Genomic DNA, 20,944 nt, shown 5'->3' with positions numbered 1-20,944 from the left:
TGGGTTGTTTGTCTCTGGTAATTATCCAACCACTTGAGAATTTGATTTTTTCTACTCCTTGAAATTTTTGGATCATTGGGTCCACTTGCATCCTCAACATGCTTCTGTCTTGCATATCCACCACACTTAAAGCATGTTAGGATCTGTTAGAAGTCCCTTTCCGATAAAATTCCACCAAGCTTATTATTAGGGGTTTTACTATTGGAATTTCCGAAACATGGATAACAAAACCTTGGAGTTCATTTTTAGTGAGTGAAATAATTTTCAATATTTTTTTGCATACATGAGCTCTAAAATTTTCACTTTGTTATGCCTTACATCTTTTTTTTTAGGAGAAAAATGAGAGAGTAAAAACTCAAGTTTTGATCTGAAAACAAATCTGAACATCCAAAGTGGAAATGCACAAATGCTGAGCGAGACAGTTCCAAAAAGTATCTGTGATTTTCAAGGATAGGGAAAAAGTGGGTTGTTTGGCTCTGGTAGATATCCAACCACTTGAGAATTTGATTTTTTTACTCCTTGAAATTTTTGGATCATTAGGTCCACTTGCTTCCTCAACATGTTTCTGGCATGCATATCCACAACAGTAAAAGCATGTTAGGATCAGTTAGAAGTCCCTTTGCTATAAAATTCCACCAAGCTTATTATTAGTGGTTGTACTATTGGAATTTCCCAAACATGCATAACAAAACCTTGGAGTTCATTTTAGTGCGCCAAATAAATTTCAAATTCTTTTTGCATACATGAACTCTAAAATTTTCATTTTGTTATGCCTTACATCTTTTTTGTTTACGAGAAAAATGGGAGAGTGAAAACTCAAGTTTGGATCTGAAAAAAAATTTTAACATCAAAATGGAAATGCACAAATGCTGAGAGAGACAGTTCCAAAAAGTATCTGTGATTTTTAAGGATAGGCCAAAAGTGGGTTGTTTCGCTCTGGTAAATATCCAACCACTTTAGAATTTTATTTTTTGTACTTCTAGAAATTTTTGGATCATTAGGTCCACTTGCATCTTCCACATCTTTCTGGCATGCATATCCACCACACTTAAAGCATGTTAGGATTAGTTAGAAGTCCCTTTCCTATAAATTCCACCAAGCTTAAGATTAGGGGTTGTACTAGTGGAATTTCCCAAACATGGATAACATAACCTTGGAGTTCATTTTTACTGGGTCAAATAATTTTCAAATTTTTTTTGCATACCTGAACTCTAAAATTTTCATTTTTTTATGCCTTACATATTTTTTGTTTACGAGAAAAATGGGAGAGTGAAAACTCAAGTTTGGATCTAAAAACAATTCTGAACATCCAAAATGGAAATGCACAAATGCTGAGAGAGACAGTTGCAAAAAGTATCTGTGATTTTTAAGGATAGGCAAAAAGTGGGTTCTTTTACTCTGGTAAATATCCAACGACATGAGAATTTGACTTTTTCTAGTCCTTGAAATTATTGGATCATTAGGTCCACTTGCATCCTCAACATGTTTTTGGCATGCATATCCACCACACTTAAAGAAGGTTAGGATCAGTAATAAGTCCCTTTCCTATAAAATTCCACCAAGCTTATTATTACGGGTGGTACTAGTGGAATTTCCCAAAGATGGATAACAAAACAATGGAGTTCATTTTTAGTGCGTCAAATAATTTTCAAATTTTTTTTGCATACATGAACTCTAAAATTTTCATTTTGTTTTGCCTTCCATCTTTTTAGTTTACGGGAAAAAGGGAGAGTGAAAACTCAAGTTTGGATCTGAAAACAAATTTGAACATCCAAAATGGAAATGCACAAATTTTGAGAGAGATAGTTCCAAAAAATATTTGTGATTTTTAAGGATAGGCAAAAAGTGGGTTGTTTGGCTCTGTTAAATAAATATCCAACCACTTCAAAATTTGATTTTTTCTACTCCTCGAAATTTTCGGATAAGTAGGTCCACTTGCATCCTCAACATGTTTCTGGCAGGCATATCCACCACACTTAAAGCATGTTATGATCAGTTAGAAGTCCCTTTCCTATAAAATTCCACCAAGCTTTTTATTAGGGGTTGTACTTGTGGAATTTGCCAAACATGGATAACATAACCTTGGAGTTCTTTTTTAGTGGGTCAAATAATTTTCAAATTTTTTTTACATACATGAACTCTAAAATTTTCATTTTTTAATGCCTTGCATCTTTTTTGTTTACGAGAAAAATGGGAGAGTGAAAACTCAAGTTTGGATCTGAAAACAATTTTGAACATCCAAAATGGAAATGCAAGAATGCTTAGAGAGAGTTTCAAAAAGTATCGGTGATTTTTATGGATAGGCAAAAAGTGGGTTGTTTGGCTATGGTAAATATCCAACCACTTGAGAATTTGATTTTTTCTACTCCTAGAAATTTTTGGATCATTAGGTCCACTTCAATCCTCAACATGTTTGTGACACGCATATCCACCACACTTAAATCATGTTAGGATCAGTTAGAAGTCCCTTTTCCAATAAAATTCAACCCAGCTTATTATTAGGGTTTGTACTAGTGGAATTTTCCTAACATGGATAACATAACCTTGGAGTTCATTTTTAGTGCGTCAAATAATTTTCAAATATTTTTTGCATACATAAACTCTAAAATTTTCATTTTGTAATACCTTACATCTTTTTTGTTTACGACAAAAATAGGAGAGAGAAAACTCAATTTATGATCTGAAAACAAATCTGAACTTCCAAAATGGAAATGTACAAATGATGAGAGAGACAGTTCCAAACAGTATCTGTGATTTTTAAGGATTGGCAATAGGTGGGTTGTTTGGCTCTGGTTAATATCCAACCACTTGAGAATTTGATTTTTTCTACTCCTTGAAATTTTGGGATCATTAGGTCCACTTGCATCCTCAACATGTTTCTGGCATGCATATCCACAACACGTAATGTATGTTAGAATCAGTTAGAAGTCCCTTTCTTAAAATTCCACCAACCTTATTATTACAGGTTGTACTAGTGGAATTTCCCAAAGATGGATAACAAAACCTTGGAGTTCATTTTTAGTGCGTCAAATAATTTTAAAATTTTTTTTGCATACATAAACTCTAAAATTTTCATTTTGTTATGCCTTTCATCTTTTTAGTTTACGAGAAAAAGGGAGAGTGAAAACTCAAGTTTGGATTTGAAAAAAAATTTGAACATCCAAAATGGAAATGCACAAATGTTGAGAGAGATAGTTCCAAAAAGTATTTGTGATTTTTATGGATAGGCACAAAGTGGGTTGTTTGGCTCTGGCAAATAAATATCCAACCACTTCAGAATTTGATTTTTTCTACTCCTTGAAATTTTTGGATCAATAGGTCCACTTGCATCCTCAACAAGTTTTTGGCATGCATATCCACCACAGTTAAAACATGTTAGGATCTGTTGGAAGTCCCTTTCCTATAAAATTCCATCGAGCTTATTATTAGGGGTTGTACGAGTGGAATTTCCCAAACGTGCATAACAAAACATTGGAGTTCATTTTTAGTGCGTCTAATAATTTTTAAATATTTTTTGCATACATGAACTCTAAAATTTTTATTTTGTTATGTCTTACATCTTTTTTTGTTTACGAGAAAAATGGGACAGTGAAAACTCGAGTTAGGATCTGAAAAATAATCTGAACATCCAAAATAGAAATGCACAAATGCTGAGAGAGACAGTTCCAAAAAGTATCTGTGATTTTTAAGGATAGGCAAAAAGTGGGTTGTTTGGCTTTGGTAAATATCCAACCACTTGAGAATTTGATTTTTTCTACTCCTTGAATTTTTTGGATATTTAGGACCACTTGCATCCTCAACATGCTTCTGGCTTGCATATCCACCACACGTAAAGCATGTTAGGATCAGTTAGAAGTCCCTTTCCTATAAAATTCCACCAAGCTTATTATTAGGGGTTGTGCTAGTGGAATTTCCCAAACATGGATAACAAAACCTTGGAGTTCATTTTTAGTGAATCAAATAATTTTCAAATTTTTTTGGCATGCATGAACTCTAAAATTTTGCTTTTGTTATGCCTTGCATCTTTTTTGTTTACGAGAAAAATGGGAGAGTGAAAACTCAAGTTTGGATATTAAAACAAATCTGAACATCCAAAATGGAAATGCACAAATGCTGAGAGAGACAATTCAAAAAAATTTTGTGATTTTTAAGGGTAGGCAAAAAGTAGGTTGTTTGGCTCTGGTAAAATAGCTATAACCACTTGAGAATTTGATTTTTTCTACTCCTTGAAATTTTGGGATCATTAGGTCCACTTGCATCCTCAACATGTTTCTGGCATGCATATCCACCACACTTAAAGCATGTTAGGATATATTAGAAGTCCCTTTCCTATTAAATTCCACCAAGCTTATTATTAGGGGTTGTACGTGTGGAATTTCCCAAACATGGATAACAAAACCTTGGAGGAAATTTTAAGTGGGTCAAAAAATTTTCACATTTTTTTGCATACAAGGACTATAAAATTTTCTTTTTGTTATGCCTTACATCTTTTTTGTTTACAAGAAAAATGGGACAGTGAAAACTCGAGTTTGGTTCTAAAACATAATCTGAACATGCAAAATGGAAATGAACAAATGCTGAGAGAGACAGTTCAGAAAAGTATCTGTGATTTTTAAGGATAGGCAAAAAGTGGGTTGTTTGTCTCTGGTAATTATCCAACCACTTGAGAATTTGATTTTTTCTACTCCTTGAAATTTTTGGATCATTGGGTCCACTTGCATCCTCAACATGCTTCTGTTTTGCATATCCACCACACTTAAAGCATGTTAGGATCTGTTAGAAGTCCCTTTCCTATAAAATTCCACCAAGCTTATTATTAGGGCTTGTACTAGTGGAATTTCCGAAACATGGATAACAAAACCTTGGAGTTCATTTTTAGTGAGTGAAATAATTTTCAATATTTTTTTGCATTCATGAGCTCTAAAATTTTCACTTTGTTATGCTTTACATCTTTTTTTTTAGGAGAAAAATGAGAGAGTAAAAACTCAAGTTTCGATCTGAAAACAAATCTGAACATCCAAAGTGGAAATGCACAAATGCTGAGCGAGACAGTTCCAAAAAGTATCTGTGATTTTCAAGGATAGGCAAAAAGTGGGTTGTTTGGCTCTGGTAGATATCCAACCACTTGAGAATTTGGTTTTTTTACTCCTTGAAATTTTTGTATCATTAGGTCCACTTGCTTCCTCAACATGTTTCTAGCATGCATATCCACAACAGTAAAAGCATGTTAGGATCAGTTAGAAGTCCCTTTGCTATAAAATTCCACCAAGCTTATTATTAGTGGTTGTACTATTGGAATTTCCCAAACATGCATAACAAAACCTTGGAGTTCATTTTAGTGCTCCAAATAAATTTCAAATTTTTTTTGAATACATGAACTCTAAAATTTTCATTTTGTTATGCCTTACATCTTTTTTGTTTATGAGAAAAATGGGAGAGTGAAAACTCAAGTTTGGATTTGAAAAAAAATTTGAACATCAAAATGGAAATGCACAAATGCTGAGAGAGACAGTTCCAAAAAGTATCTGTGATTTTTAAGGATAGGCCAAAAGTGGGTTGTTTTGCTCTGGTAAATATCCAACCACTTTAGAATTTTATTTTTTCTACTTCTTGAAATTTTTGGATCATTAGGTCCACTTGCATCTTCCACATCTTTCTGGCATGCATATCCACCACACTTAAAGCATGTCAGGATTAGTTAGAAGTCCCTTTCCTATAAAATTCCACCAAGCTTAAAATTAGGGGTTGTACTAGTGGAATTTCCCAAACATGGATAACATAACCTTGGAGTTCATTTTTAGTGGGTCAAATAATTTTCAAATTTTTTTTGCATACATGAACTCTAAAATTTTCATTTTTTTATGCCTTACATCTTTTTTGTTTACGAGAAAAATGGGAGAGTGAAAACTCAAGTTTGGATCTGAAAACAATTCTGAACATCCAAAATGGAAATGCACAAATGCTTAGAGAGAGTTCCAAAAAGTATCTGTGATTTTTATGGAAAGGCAAAAAGTGGGTTGTTTGGCTCTGGTAAATATCCAACCACTTGAGATTTTGATTTTTTCTACTCCTAGAAATTTTTGGATCATTAGGTCCACTTGCATCTTCCACATCTTTCTGGCATGCATATCCACCACACTTAAAGCATGTTAGGATTAGTTAGAAGTCCCTTTGCTATAAAATTCCACCAAGCTTATTATTAGGGGTTGTACTAGTGGAATTTCCCAAACATGGATAACATAACCTTGGAGTTCATTTTTAGTGGGTCAAATAATTTTCAAATTTTTTTTGTATACATGAACTCTAAAATTTTCATTTTTTTATGCCTTACATCTTTTTTGTTTACGAGAAAAATGGGAGAGTGAAAACTCAAGTTTGGATCTGAAAACAATTTTGAACATCCAAAATGGAAATGCAAGAATGCTTAGAGAGAGTTCCAAAAAGTATCGGTGATTTTTATGGATAGGCAAAAAGTGGGTTGTTTGGCTCGTATAAATATCCAACCACTTGAGAATTTGATTTTTTCTACTCCTAAAAATTTTTGGATCATTAGGTCCACTTCAATCCTCAACATGTTTCTGGCACGCATATCCACCACACTTAAATCATGTTAGGATCAGTTAGAAGTCCCTTTTCCAATAAAATTCAACCCAGCTTATTATTAGGGATTGTACTAGTGGAATTTCCCAAACATGGATGACATAACCTTGGAGTTCATTTTTAGTGCGTCAAATAATTTTCAAATATTTTTTGCATACATGAACTCTAAAATTTTCATTTTGTTATGCCTTACATCTTTTTTGTTTACGAGAAAAATGGGAGAGTGAAAACTCAAGTTTGGATCTGAAAACAAATTTGAACATCCAAAATGGAAATGCACAAATGCTGAGAGAGACAGTTCCAAGAAGTATCTGTGATTTTTAAGGATAGGCAAAAAGTGGGTTGTTTGGCTCTCGTAAATATCCAACCACTTGAGAATTTGATTTTTTCTACTCCTTGAAATTTTTGGATCATTAGGTCCACTTGCTTCCTCAACATGTTTCTGGCATGCATATCCAGCACACTAAAAGCATGTGAGGATCAGTTAGAAGTCCATTTGCTATAAAATTCCACCAAGCTTATTATTAGTGGTTGTACTATTGGAATTTCCCAAACATGCATAACAAAACCTTGGAGTTCATTTTAGTGCGTCAAATAAATTTCAAATTTTTTTTGCATACATGAACTCTAAAATTTTCATTTTGTTATGCCTTACATCTTTTTTGTTTACGAGAAAAATAGGAGAGTGAAAACACAAGTTTGGATCTGAAAACAAATCTGAACATCCAAAATGGAAATGCACAAATGCTGAGAGAGACAGTTCCAAAAAGTATCTGTGATTTTTAAGGATATGCAAAAAGTGGGTTGTTTGGCTCTAGTAAATATCCAACCACTTGAGAATTTGATTTATTCTACTCCATGAAATTTTTGGATCATTAGGTCCACTTGCATCATCCACATGTTTCTGGCATGAATATCCACCACACATAAAGCATGTAAAGATGAGTTAGAAGTCCCTTTCCTATAAAATTCCACCAAGCATATTATTAGGGGTTGTACTAGTGGAATTTCCCATACATGGATAACATAACCATGGAATTCATTTTTAGTGCGTCAAATAATTTTCAAATTTTTTTTGCATACATGAAATCTAAAATTTTCATTTTGTAATGCCTTACATCTTTTTTGTTTACGAGAAAAATGGGAGAGTGAAAACTCAATTTTGGATCTGAAAACAAATCTTAACATCCAAAATGGAAATGCACAAATGATGAGAGAGACAGTTCCAAAAAGTTTATGTGATTTTTAAGGATTGGGCAAAAAGTGGGTTATTTGGCTCTTGTAAATATCCAACCACTTGAGAATTTAATTTTTTCTACACCTTGAAATTTTTGGATCATTTGGTCCACTTGCATCCTCAACATGTTTCTGGCTTGCATATCCACCACACTTAAAGCATGTTAGGATCAGTTAGAAGTCCCTTTCCTATAAAATTCCACCAAGCATATTATTAGGGGTTGTACTAGTGGAATTTCCCAAACATGGATAACATAACCTTGGAGTTCATTTTTAGTGCGTCAAATAATATTCACATTTTTTTTTGCATACATGAACTCTAAAATGTTCATTTTGTTATGCCTTACATCTTTTTTGTTTACGAGAAAAATGGGAGAGTGAAAACCCTAGTTTGGATGTGAAAACAAATTAGAACATCCAAAATGGAAATGCACAAATGCTGAGAGAGACAGTTCCAAAAAGTATCTGTGATTTTTAAGGATAGGCAAAAAGTGGGTTCTTTTACTCTGGTAAATATCCAACAACTTGAGAATTTGACTTTTTCTAGTCCTTGAAATTATTGGATCATTAGGTCCACTTGCATCCTGAACATGTTTCTGGCATGCATATCCACCACACTTAAAGAATGTTAGGATCAGTAAGAAGTCCCTTTGCTATTAAATTCCACCAAGCTTATTACTACGGGTTGTACTAGTGGAATTTCCCAAAGATGGATAACAAAACCTTGGAGTTCATTTTTAGTGCGTCAAATAATTTTCAAATTTTTTTTGCATACATGAACTCTAAAATTTTCATTTTGTTTTGCCTTCCATCTTTTTAGTTTACGAGAATAAGGGAGAGTGAAAACTCAAGTTTGGATCTGAAAACAAATTTGAACATCCAAAATGAAAATGGACAAATTTTGAGAGAGATAGTTCCAAAAAATAGTTGTGATTTTTAAGGATAGGCAAAAAGTGGGTTGTTTGGCTCTGGTAAATAAATATCCAACCACTTCAGATTTTGATTTTTTCTACTCCTCGAAATTTTCGGATAAGTAGGTCCACTTGCATCCTCAACATGTTTCTGGCAGGCATATCCACCACACTTAAAGCATGTTATGATCAGTTAGAAGTCCCTTTCCTATAAAATTCCGCCAAGCTTATTATTAGGGGTTGTACTAGTGGAATTTTCCTAACATGGATAACATAACCTTGGAGTTCATTTTTAGTGCATCAAATAATTTTCAAATATTTTTTGCATACATGAACTCTAAAATTTTCATTTTGTAATACCTTACATCTTTTTTGTTTACGACAAAAATAGCAGAGAGAAAGCTCAATTTATGATCTGAAAACAAATCTGAACTTCCAAAATGGAAATGTAAAAATGATGAGAGAGACAGTTCCAAACAGTATCTGTGATTTTTAAGGATTGGCAATAGGTGGGTTGTTTGGCTCTGGTTAATATCCAACCACTTGAGAATTTGATTTTTTCTACTCCTTAAAATTTTGGGATCATTAGGTCCACTTGCATCATCAACATGTTTCTGGCATGCAAATCCACCACACGTAATGCATGTTAGGATCAGTTAGAAGTCCCTTTCTTAAAATTCCACCAACCTTATTATTACAGGTTGTACTAGTGGAATTTCCCAAAGATGGATAACAAAACCTTGGAGTTCATTTTTAGTGCGTCAAATAATTTTAAATTTTTTTTCCATACATGAACTCTAAAATTTTTATTTTGTTATGCCTTAGATCTTTTTAGTTTACGAGAAAAAGGGAGAGTGAAAACTCAAGTTTGGATCTGAAAAAAAAATTTGAACATCCAAAATGGAAATGCACAAATGTTGAGAGAGATAGTTCCAAAAAGTATTTGTGATTTTTATGGATAGGCAAAAAGTGGGTTGTTTGGCTCAGGTAAATAAATACCCAACCACTTCAGAATTTGATTTTTTCTACTCCTTGAAATTTTTGGATCAATAGGTCCACTTGCATCCTCAACAAGTTTCTGGCATGCATATCCACCACACTTAAAACATGTTAGGATCTGTTAGTAGTCCCTTTCCTATAAAATTCCATCGAGCTTATTATTAGGGGTTGTACATGTGGAATTTCCCAAACGTGCATAACAAAACATTGGAGTTCATTTTTAGTGCGTCTAATAATTTTTAAATTTTTTTTGCATACATGAACTCTAAAATTTTTATTTTGTTATGTCTTACATCTTTTTTTGTTTACAAGAAAAATGGGACAGTGAAAACTCAAGTTAGGATCTGAAACATAATCTGAACATCGAAAATGGAAAGCACAAATGCAGAGAGAGACAGTTCCAAAAAAAATCTGTGATTTTTAAGGATAGGCAAAAAGTGGGTTGTTTGGCTTTGGTAAATATCCAACCACATGAGAATTTGATTTTTTCTACTCCTTGAAATTTTTGGATATTTAGGTCCACTTGCATCCTCAACATGCTTCTGGCTTGCATATCCACCACACGTAAAGCATGTTAGGATCAGTTAGAAGTCCCTTTCCTATAAAATTCCACCAAGCTTATTATTAGGGGTTGTGCTAGTGGAATTTCCCAAACATGGATAACATAACCTTGGAGTTCATTTTTAGTGCGTCAAATAATTTTCACATTTTTTTTGCATACAAGAACTTGAAAATGTTCATTTTTTTATGCCTTACATATTTTTTGTTTACGAGAAAAATGGGAAAGTGAAAACTCTCGTTTGGATTTGAAAAAAAATTAGAACATACAAAGTGGAAATGCACAAATGCTGAGAGAGACAGTTCCAAAACGTATCTGTGATTTTTAAGGATAGGCAAAAAGTGGGTTGTTTAACTCTGGTAAATATCCAACCACTTGAGAATTTGATTTTTTCTAGTCCTTGAAATTATTGGATCATTTGGTCCACTTCCATGCTCAACATGTTTCTGGCATGCATATCCACCACACTTAAAGCATGTTAGTATCAGTTAAAAGTCCCTTTCCTTTAAAATTCCACCAAGCTTATTATTACGGGTTGTACTAGTGGAATTTCCCAAAGATGGATAACAAATCCTTGGAGTTCATTTTTAGTGCGTCAAATAATTTTCAAAGTTTTTTTTGCATACATAAACTCTATAATTTTCATTTTGTTATGCCTTACATCTTTTTAGTTTACGAGAAAAAGGGAGAGTGAAAACTCGAGTTTGGATCTTAAAACAAATTTGAACATCCAAAATGGAAATACACAAATGTTGAGCGAGATAGTTCCAAAAAGTATTTGTGATTTTTAAGGATAGGCAAAAAGTGGGTTGTTTGGCTCTGGTAAATAAATATCCAACCACTTCAGAATTTGATTTTTTCTACTCCTTGAAATTTTTGGATCAATAGGTCCACTTGCATCCTCAACAAGTTTCTGGCATGCATATCCACCACACTTAAAGCATGTTAGGATCTGTTCGAAGTCCCTTTCCTATAAAATTCCACCAAGCTTATTATTAGGGGTTGTACGTGTGGAATTTCCCAAACATGGATAACAAAACCTTGGAGTTCATTTTTAGTGCGTCTAATAATTTTTAAATATTTTTTGCATACGTGAACTCTAAAATTTTCATTTTGTTATGCCTTACATCTTTTTTGTTGACTAGAAAAATGTGAGAGTGAAAACACAGGTTCGTATCTGAAAACAAATCTGAACATCAAAAATGGAAATGCACAAATGCTGAGAGTGACAGTTCCAAAAAGTATCTGTGATTTTTTGGGATAGAAAAAAAGTGGGTTGTTTGGCTCTTGTAAATATCCAACCACTTGAGAATTTTATTTTTTCAAATCCTTGAAATTTTTGGATCATTAGGTCCACTTGCATCCTCAACATGTTTCTGGCATACATATCCACCACACTGAAAGCATCATAGGATCAGTTAGTAATCTTTTTCCTATAAAATTCCACCAAGCTTATTATCAGGGGTTGTACAAGTGGAATTTCCCAAACATGGATTACATAACCTTGGAGTTCATTTTTAGTGCGTCAAATAATTTTCAATTTTTTTTTGCATGGTGATACTCTAAATTTTTCATTTTTTTATGCCTCACTTCTTTTTTGTTTACCACCAAGCTTATTATTAGGGGTCGTACTAGTGGAATTTCCCAAACATGGAAATCAAAACCTTGGAGTTCATTTCTAGTGCGTCAAATAATTTTTAATTTTTTTTTTGCATACTTGAACTCTAAAATTTTCATTTTGTTATGCCTCACATTTTTTTTGTTGACTTGAAAAATGGGAGAGTGAAAGATCAAGTTTGTATCTAAAAACAAATCTTAACATCCAAAATGGAAATGCACAAATGCTGAGAGAGACAGTTCCAAAAAGTATCTGTGATTTTTAAGGATAGGCAAAAAGGGGGTTGTTTGGCTCTGGTAATTATCCAACCACTTGAGAATTTGATTTTTTCTACTCCTTGAAATTTTTGGATCATTAGGTCCACTTGCATCCTCAACATGTTTCTGGCATGCATATCCACCACACTTAAAGCATGTTAGGATCAGTCAGAAGTCCCTTTTCCTATAAAACTCAACCAAACTTATTATTAGGAGTTGTACTAGTGGAATTTCCCAAACATGGATAACAAAACCTTGGAGTTCATATTTAGTGCATCAAATAATTTTAAAATTTTTTTTGCATACATGAACTCTAAAATTTTCATTTTTTTATGCCTTAGATCTATTTTGTTTACGAGAAAAATGGAAGAGTGAAAACTCAAGTTTGGATCTGAAACAAATCTGAACATCCAAAATGGAAATGCACAAATGCTGAGAGAGACAGTTCGAAAAAGGATCTGTGATTTTTAAGGATAGGCAAAAAGTGGGTTGTTTGGCTCGGGTAAATATACAATCACTAGAATATCTGTAATTTTTTCAACTCCTTGAAATTTTTGGATCATTAGGTCCTCTTGCATCATCAACATGTTTCTGGCATGCATATCCACCACACTTAAAGCATGTTAGGATCAGTTAGAAGTCCCTTTCCTATAAAATTCCACCAACCTTAATATTAGGGGTTGTACTAGTGGAAATTCCCAAACATGGATAACAAAACCTTGGAGTTCATTTTGAGTGAGTCAAATATTTTTCAAATTTTTTTGCATACATGATCTCTAAAATTTTCATTTTGTTATGCCTTACAACTTTTTTGTTTACGTGAAAAATGGGAGAGTGAAACGTCAAGTTTGCATCTGAAAACAAATCTGAACATCCAAAATGGAAATGCAAAAATGCTGAGAGAGACAGCTCCAAAAAGTATCTGTGATTTTTAAGGATAGGCAAAAGGTGGGTTGTTTGGCTCTTGTAAATATCCAACCACTTGAGAATTTGATTTTTTCTATCCTTGAAATTTTTGGATCACTAGGTCCACTTGCATCCTCAACATGTTTCTGGCATGCATATCCACCACACTTAAAGCATGTTAGGATCAGTTAGAAGTCTCTTTCCTATAAAATTCTACCAAGCTTATTATTAGGGGTTGTACTAGTAGAATTTCCCAAACAAGGGTAATATAACCTTGGAGTTCATTTTTAGTGCGTCAAATAATTTTCAAATTTTTTTTGCATACATCAACTCTAAAATTTTCATTTTGTTATGCCTTAAATCTTTTTTGTTTACAAGAAAAATGGGAGAGTGAAAACTCAAGTTTGGATCTGAAAACAAATTTGAACATCCAAAATAGAAAGCACAAATGCTTAGAGAGACAGTTCCAAAAAGTATCTGTGATTTTTAAGGATAGGCAAAAAGTGGGTTGTTTGGCTCATGAAAATATCCAACCACTTGAGAATTTGATTTTTTCTTCTCCTTGAAATTTTTGGATCATTAGGTCCACTTGCATCCTCAACATGTTTCTGGCATGCATATCCACCACACTTAAAGCATGTTAGGATCTGTTAGAAGTCCCTTACCTATAAAATTCCACCAAGCTTATTATTAGGGGTTCTACTAGTGGAATTCCCCAAAGATGGATAACAAAAACTAGGAGTTCATTTTTAGTACACCAAATTATTTTAAATTTTTTTTTGCATACATGACTTCTAAAATTTCTATTTTAATATGCCCTACATCTTTTTTGTTTACGAGGAAAAATGGGAGAGTGAAAAGTCAAGTTTGGATCTGAAAACAAATCTAAACATCCAAAATGGAAATGCACAAATGCTGAGAGAGACAGTTCCAAAAAGTATCTGTCATTTTTAAGGATAGGCAAAAAGTGGGTTGTTTGACTCTGGTAATATCCAACCACTTGAGAATTTGATTTTTTCTATCCTTGAAATTTTTGGATCACTAGGTCCACTTGCATCCTCAACATGTTTCTGGCATGCATATCCACCACACTTAAGGCATGTTAGGATCAGTTAGAAGTATCTTTCCTATAAAATTCCACCCAGCTTATTGTTAGGGGTTGTACTAGTGGAATTTCCCGAACAAGGGTAATATAACCTTGGAGTTCATTTTTAGTGCGTCAAATAATTTTCAATTTTTTTTTGCATACATCAACTCTAAAATTTTCATTTTGTTATGCCTTACATCTTTTTTTTTTACGAGAAAAATGGGAGAGTGAAAACACAAGGTTGGATCCGAAAACAAACCAGAACAGCCAAAATGGAAATGCACAAATGCTGAGAGAGACAGTTCCAAAAAGTATCTGTGATTTTTAAGGGTAGGTAAAATGTGGGTTGTTTGGCTCTCGTAATTATCCAACCACTTGAGAATTTGATTTTTTCTACTGCATGAAATTTTTGGATCATTAGGTCCACTTGCATCCTCAACATGTTTCAGGCATGCATATCCACCACACTTAAAGCATGTTAGGATCAGTTAGAAGTCCCTTTCAAATAAAATTCCACCTAGCTTATTATTAGGGGTTGAACTAGTGGAATTTCCCAAAGATAGATAAGGAAACCTTGGAGTTCATTTTTAGTGAGTCAAATAATTTTCAATTTTTTTTGCTTACATGAACTCTAAAATTTTCATTTTGTTATGCCTTACATCTTTTTTGTTTTCGAGAAAAATGGGAGAGTGAAAGCTCAAGTTTGGAACTGAAAACAAATTTGAACAACCAAAATGGAAATGCACAAATGCTTAGAGAGACAGTTCCAAAAAGTATATGTGATTTTTAGGGATAGGAAAAAAGTTGGTTGTTTGGCTCTGGTTAATATCCAACCACTTGAGAATTTGATTTTTTTTACTCAAAATTTTTGGATCATTAGGTCCACTTGCATCCTCAAGGTGTTTCTGGCATGCATATCCACCACACTTAAAGCATTATAGGATCAGTTAGAAGTCCCTTTCCTATAAAATTCCACCAAGCTTATTATTAGGGGTTGTACTAGTGGAATTTCACAAACAAGGATAACAAAACCTTGGAGTTCATTTTTCGTGAGTCAAATAATTTTCAAATATTTTTTGCATACATGAACTCTTAAATTTTCATTTTGTTATGCCTTTCATCTTTTTTGTTTACGAGAAAAATGGGAGAGTGAAAACTCAAGTTTGAATCTGAAAAAAAATATGAACATCCAAAATGGAAATAGAGAAATGCTGAGAGAGACAGTTCGAAAAAGTATCTGTGATTTTTAAGGATAGGGAAAAAGTGGGTTGTTTAGCTCTGGCAAATATCCAATCACTAGAATATCTGTGATTTTTTCTTCTCCTTGAAATTTTTGGATCACTTGGTCCTCTTGCATCCTCAACATGTTTCTGGCATGCATATGAACCACACTTAAAGCATGTTAGGATCAGTTAGAAGTCCCTTCCCTATAAAATTCCACCAAGCTAAATATTAGGGGTTGTACTAGTGGAATTTCCCAAACATGGATAACAAAACCATGGAGTTCAGTTTTAGTGAGTCAAATAATTATCAATTTTTTTTTTGCATACATGAACTTAAAAATTTTCATTTTATTATGCCTTACATATTTTTTGTTTACGAGAAAAATGGGGGTGTGAAAAATCATGTTTGGATCTGAATACAAATCTGAACATCCAAAATGGAAATGCACAAATGCTAAGAGAGACAGTTCAGAAAAGTATCTGTGATTTTTAAAGATAGGCAAAAATTGTGTTGTTTGGCTATGGTAAATATACAACCACTTGAGAATTTGATTTTTTCTACTCCTTGTAATTAAAGGATCATTAGGTCCACTTGCATCCTCAACATGTTTCTAGCAAGCATATCCACCACACTTAAAGCATGTTCGGATCAGTTAGAAATCCCTTTCCTATAAAATTCCACCAAGCTTATTATTAGGGGTTGTACTAGTGGAATTACCCAAAGATGGATAAAAAAACCTTGGAGTTCATTTTTGGTGCGTCAAATAATTTTCAATTTTTTTTTGCATTCATGAACTCTAAAATTTTCATTTTGTTATACCTTACATCTTTTTTTTTTTACGAGAAAAATGGGAGAGTGAAAACTCAAGTTTGGATCTGAAAACAAATCTGAACATCCAAAATGGAAATGCACAAATGCTGAGAGAGACAGTTCCAAAAAAGTATCTATGATTTTTAAGGATAGGCAAAAAGTAGGTTTTTGGCTCTGGAAAATATCCAACAACTTCAGAAATTGATTTTTTCTACTCCTTGAAAATTTTCAATCATTAGGTCCACTTGCATCCTCAACATGTTTCTGGCATGCATATCCACCACCCTTAAAGCATGTTAGGATCAATTAGAAGTCCCATTCCTGTAAAATTCCACCAAGCTTATTATTAGGGGTTGTACCAGTGGAATTTCCCAAACCGTGAAAATAAAACGTTGGAGTTCATTTCTAGTGTGTCAAATAATTTTCAATTTTTTTTGCATACATGAACTCTATAATTTTCATTATTTTATGCCTTACATATTTTTTCTTTATGCGAAAAAGGGAGAGTGAAAAATCAAGTTTGGATCTGAAACCAAATTTGAACATCCAAAATGGAAATGCACAAATTCTGAGAGTGATAGTTCCAAAAAGTATATCTGATTTTTAAGGATGGGCAAAAAGTGGGTTGTTTGGCTCTGGTAAATATCCAACCACTTGAGAATTTGATTTTTTCTACTCCTTGAAATTTTTGGATCATTAGGTCCCCTTGCATCCTCAACATGTTTTTGGCATGCATATCTACCACACTTAAAGCATGTTAGGATCAGTTAGAAGTCCCTTTCCTATAAAATTCCACCAAGCTTATTATTAGGGGTTGTACTAATGGAATTTTCGAAACATGGATAACAAAACAATGGAGTTCATTTTTAGAGCGTCAAATAATTTTAAAATTTTTTTTGCATACATGAACTCTAAAATTTTCATTTTGTTATGCCTTAAATCTTTTTTGTTTACGAGAAAAATGGGAGAGTGAAAACTCAAGTTTGGATCTGAAACAAAATCTGAACATCTAAAATGGAAATGCACAAATGTTGAGAGTAATAGTTCCAAAAAGTATCTGTGATTTTTAAGGATAGGCAAAAAGTGGGTTGTTTGGCTCTGGTAAATATGCAACCACTTGAGAATTTGATTTTTTCTAATCCTTGAAATTTTTGGATCAAAAGTCCACTTGCATCCTCAACTGTTTCTGGCATGCATATCCGCCACACTTAAAGCATGTTAGGATCAGTTAGAAGTCCCTTTCCTATAAAATTCCACGAAGCTTATTATTAGGGGTTGTACTGGTGGAATTTTCCAAAGATGAAAAAGAAAACCTTGGAGTTCATTTTTGGTGCGTCAAATAATTTTCCAATTTTTTTTGCATACATGAACACTGAAATTTTCATTTTGTTATGCCTTACATATTTTTTGTTTACGAGAAAAAGGGAGAGTGAAAACCCAAGTGTGGATCTGAAAATAAATCTGAACATCCAAAATGGAAATGCACAAATGCTTAGAGAGATAGTTCCAAAAAGTATCTATGATTTTTAAGGATAGGCAAAAAGTGGGTTGTTTGGCTCTCGTAAATATCCAACCACTTGAGAATTTGATTTTTTCTACTCCTTGAAATTTTTGGATCATTAGGTCCACTTACATCCTCAACATGTTTCTGGCATGCATATCCACCACACTAAAAGCATGCTAGGATCAGTTAGAAGTCCATTTTCCTTTAAAACTCAACCAATCTTATTATTACGGGTTGTACTAGTGGAATTTCCCAAACAGGAATAACAAAACCTTGGAGTTCATTTTTAGTGAATCAAATAATTTTTAAATTTTTTTTGCATAAATGAACTCTAAAATTTTCATTTTGATATGCCTTACATCTTTTTTTTTTATGAGAAAAATGGGAGTGTGAAGCCTCAAGTTTGGATCTGGAACAAAATCTGAACATCCAAAATGAAAATGCACAAATGTTGAGGGAGACAGTTCCAAAAAGTATCTGTGATTTTTAAGGATAGGCAAAAAGTGGATTGTTTGTCTCTTGTAAATATCCAACCACTTGAGAATTTGATTTTTTCTACTCCTTAAAATTTTTTGATCATTAGGCCCTCTTGCATCCTCAACATGTTTCTGGCATGCATATCCACCACACTTAAAGCATGTTAGGATCAGTTAGAAGACCCTTTCCTATAAAATTCCACCAAGCTTATTATTAGGGGTTGTACTAGTGGAATTTCCCAAACAAGGATAACAAAACCTTGGAGTTCATTTTTAGTGAGTCAAATAATTTTCAAATTTTTTTTGCATCCATGAACTCTAAAATTTCATTTTGTTATGCCTTACATCTTTTCTATTTACGAGAAAACTTGGAGAGTGAAAGCACAAGTTTGGATCTGAAACAAAATCTGAACATCCAAAATGGAAATGCACAAATGCTGAGAGAGACAGTTCGAAAAAGTATCTGTGATTTTTAAGGAGAGGCAAAAAGTGGGTTGTTTGGTTCTGGCAAATATCCAATTACTAGAATATCTGTGATTTTTTCTTCTCCTTGAAATATTTGGATCATTAGGTCCTCTTGCATCCTCAACATGTTTCTGGCATGCATATCCACCACACTTAAGGCATGTTTGGATCAGTTAGAAGTCCCTTTCCTATAAAATTCCACCAAGCTTATTATTAGGGGTTGTACTAGTGGAATTTCCCTAGCATAGATAACAAAACCATGGAGTTCATTTTTAGTGAGTCAAATAATTTTCAAATTTTTTTTGCACACATGAACTCTAAAATTTTCATTTTTTTATGGCTTACTTCTATTTTTTTTATGAGAAAAATGGGATAGTGAAAACACAAGTTTGGATCTGAAACAAAATCTGAACATCCAAAATGGAAATGCACAAGTGCTTAGAGAGACAGTTCCAAAAAGCATCTGTGATTTTTATGGATAGGCGAAAAGTGTTTTGTCTGGCCACGGTAAATATCCAATCTCTTGAGAATTTGATTTTTTCTACTCCTTGAAATTTTTGGATCCTTAGGACCACTTGCATCCTCAACATCTTTCTGGCATTCATATCCACCACAGTTAATGCATGTTAGGATCAGTTAGAAGTCCCTTTCCTATAAAATTCCACCAAGCTTATTATTAGGAGTTGTACTAGTGGAATTTCCCAAAGATGGAAAACAAAACCTTGGAGTTTATTTTTAGTGCGTCAAATAAATTTGCATTTTTTTTGCATACATGAAATCTTAAATTTTCATTTTGTTATGCCTTACATTTTTTTTGTTTACGAGAAAAATGGAAGAGTGAACACTGAAGTTTGGATCTGAAAACAAATCAGAACATCCAAAATGGAAATGCACAAATGCTGAGAGAGACAGTTCCAAAAAGTATCTGTGATTTTTAAGGATTGGCAAAAAAATGGTTGTTTGGCTCTGGTAAATATCCAACCACTTGAGAATTTGATTTTTTCTACTCTTTGAAATTGCCTGATCATTAGGACCACTTGCATCCTCAACATGTTTCTTGCATGCATATCCAACACACTTAAATCATGTTAGGATCAGTTAGAAGTCCCTTTCCTATAAAATTCCGCCAAGCTTATTATTAGGGATTGTCCTAGTGGAATTTCCCAAACATGAATAACAAAACCTGGGAGTTCATTTTTAGTGCATCAAATAATTTTCAATTTTTTTTGCATACATGAACTCTAAAATTTTCATTTTCTTATGCCTTAATCTTTTTTGTTTACGACAAAAATGGGAGAGTGAAAACTCAAGTTTTGATCTAAAAACAAATCTGAACATCCAAAATGGAAATGCACAAATGTCTGAGAGAGACAGTTCCAAAAAGTATCTTTGATTTTTAAGGATAGGCAAAAAGTGGGTTGTTTGGCTCTAGTAAATATCCAACCACTTGAGAAATTGATTTTTTCTACTCCTTGAAATTTTTGGATCAATCGGTCCACTGGCATCCTCAACATGCTTCTGGAATGCATATCCACCACACTTAAAGCATGTTAGGATCAATTAGAAGTCCCTTTCCTATAAAATTCCACCAAGCTTATTGTTAGAGGTTGTACTAGTGGAATTTCCCAAACAAGGGTAATATAACCTTGGAGTTCATTTTTAGTGTGTCAAATAATTTTCATTTTTTTTTGCATAGATGAGGTCTAAAATTTTTGCATACTTGAACTCTAAAATTTTCATTTTGTAATGCCTTACATCTTTTTTGTTTACGAGAAAAAAGGGAGAGTGAAAACTCAAGTTTGGAACTGAAAACAAATTTGAACATCCAAAATAGAAATGCACCCATGCTTAGAGAGACAGTTCCAAAAAGTATCTGTGATTTTTAAGGATAGAAAAAAAAGTGGGTTGTTTGGCTCTAGTAAATATCCAACCACTTGAGAATTTGATTTTTTCTACACCTTGAAATTTTTGGATCATTAGGTCCACTTGCATCCTCAACATGTTTCTGGCAAGCATATCCACCACACTTAAAGCATTAGAGGATCAGTCAGAAGTCCCTTTCCTATAAAATTCCACCAAGTTTGTTATTAGGGGTTGTACTACTGGAGTTCCCAAAACATGGATAACATAACCTTGGAGTTCATTTTTTGTGCTTCAAATAATTTTCAAAATTTTTTTGCATACATGAACTCTAAAATTTTCATTTTGTTATTCCTTACATCTTTTTTGTTTATGAGAAAAATGGGAGAGTGAAAACTCAAGTTTGGATCTGAAAAAAAATTTGAACATCCA

Source organism: Aristolochia californica, unplaced genomic scaffold, assembly GCF_029961685.1.
Source record: "Aristolochia californica isolate CCGP_79_NKW_82.1479 unplaced genomic scaffold, dmAriCali1.0.hap1 SCAF_2, whole genome shotgun sequence".
Classification (NCBI taxonomy): domain Eukaryota; kingdom Viridiplantae; phylum Streptophyta; class Magnoliopsida; order Piperales; family Aristolochiaceae; genus Aristolochia; species Aristolochia californica.
The sequence above is the reverse complement of the archived record's forward strand: the minus strand, read 5'-3'. Positions refer to the sequence as shown.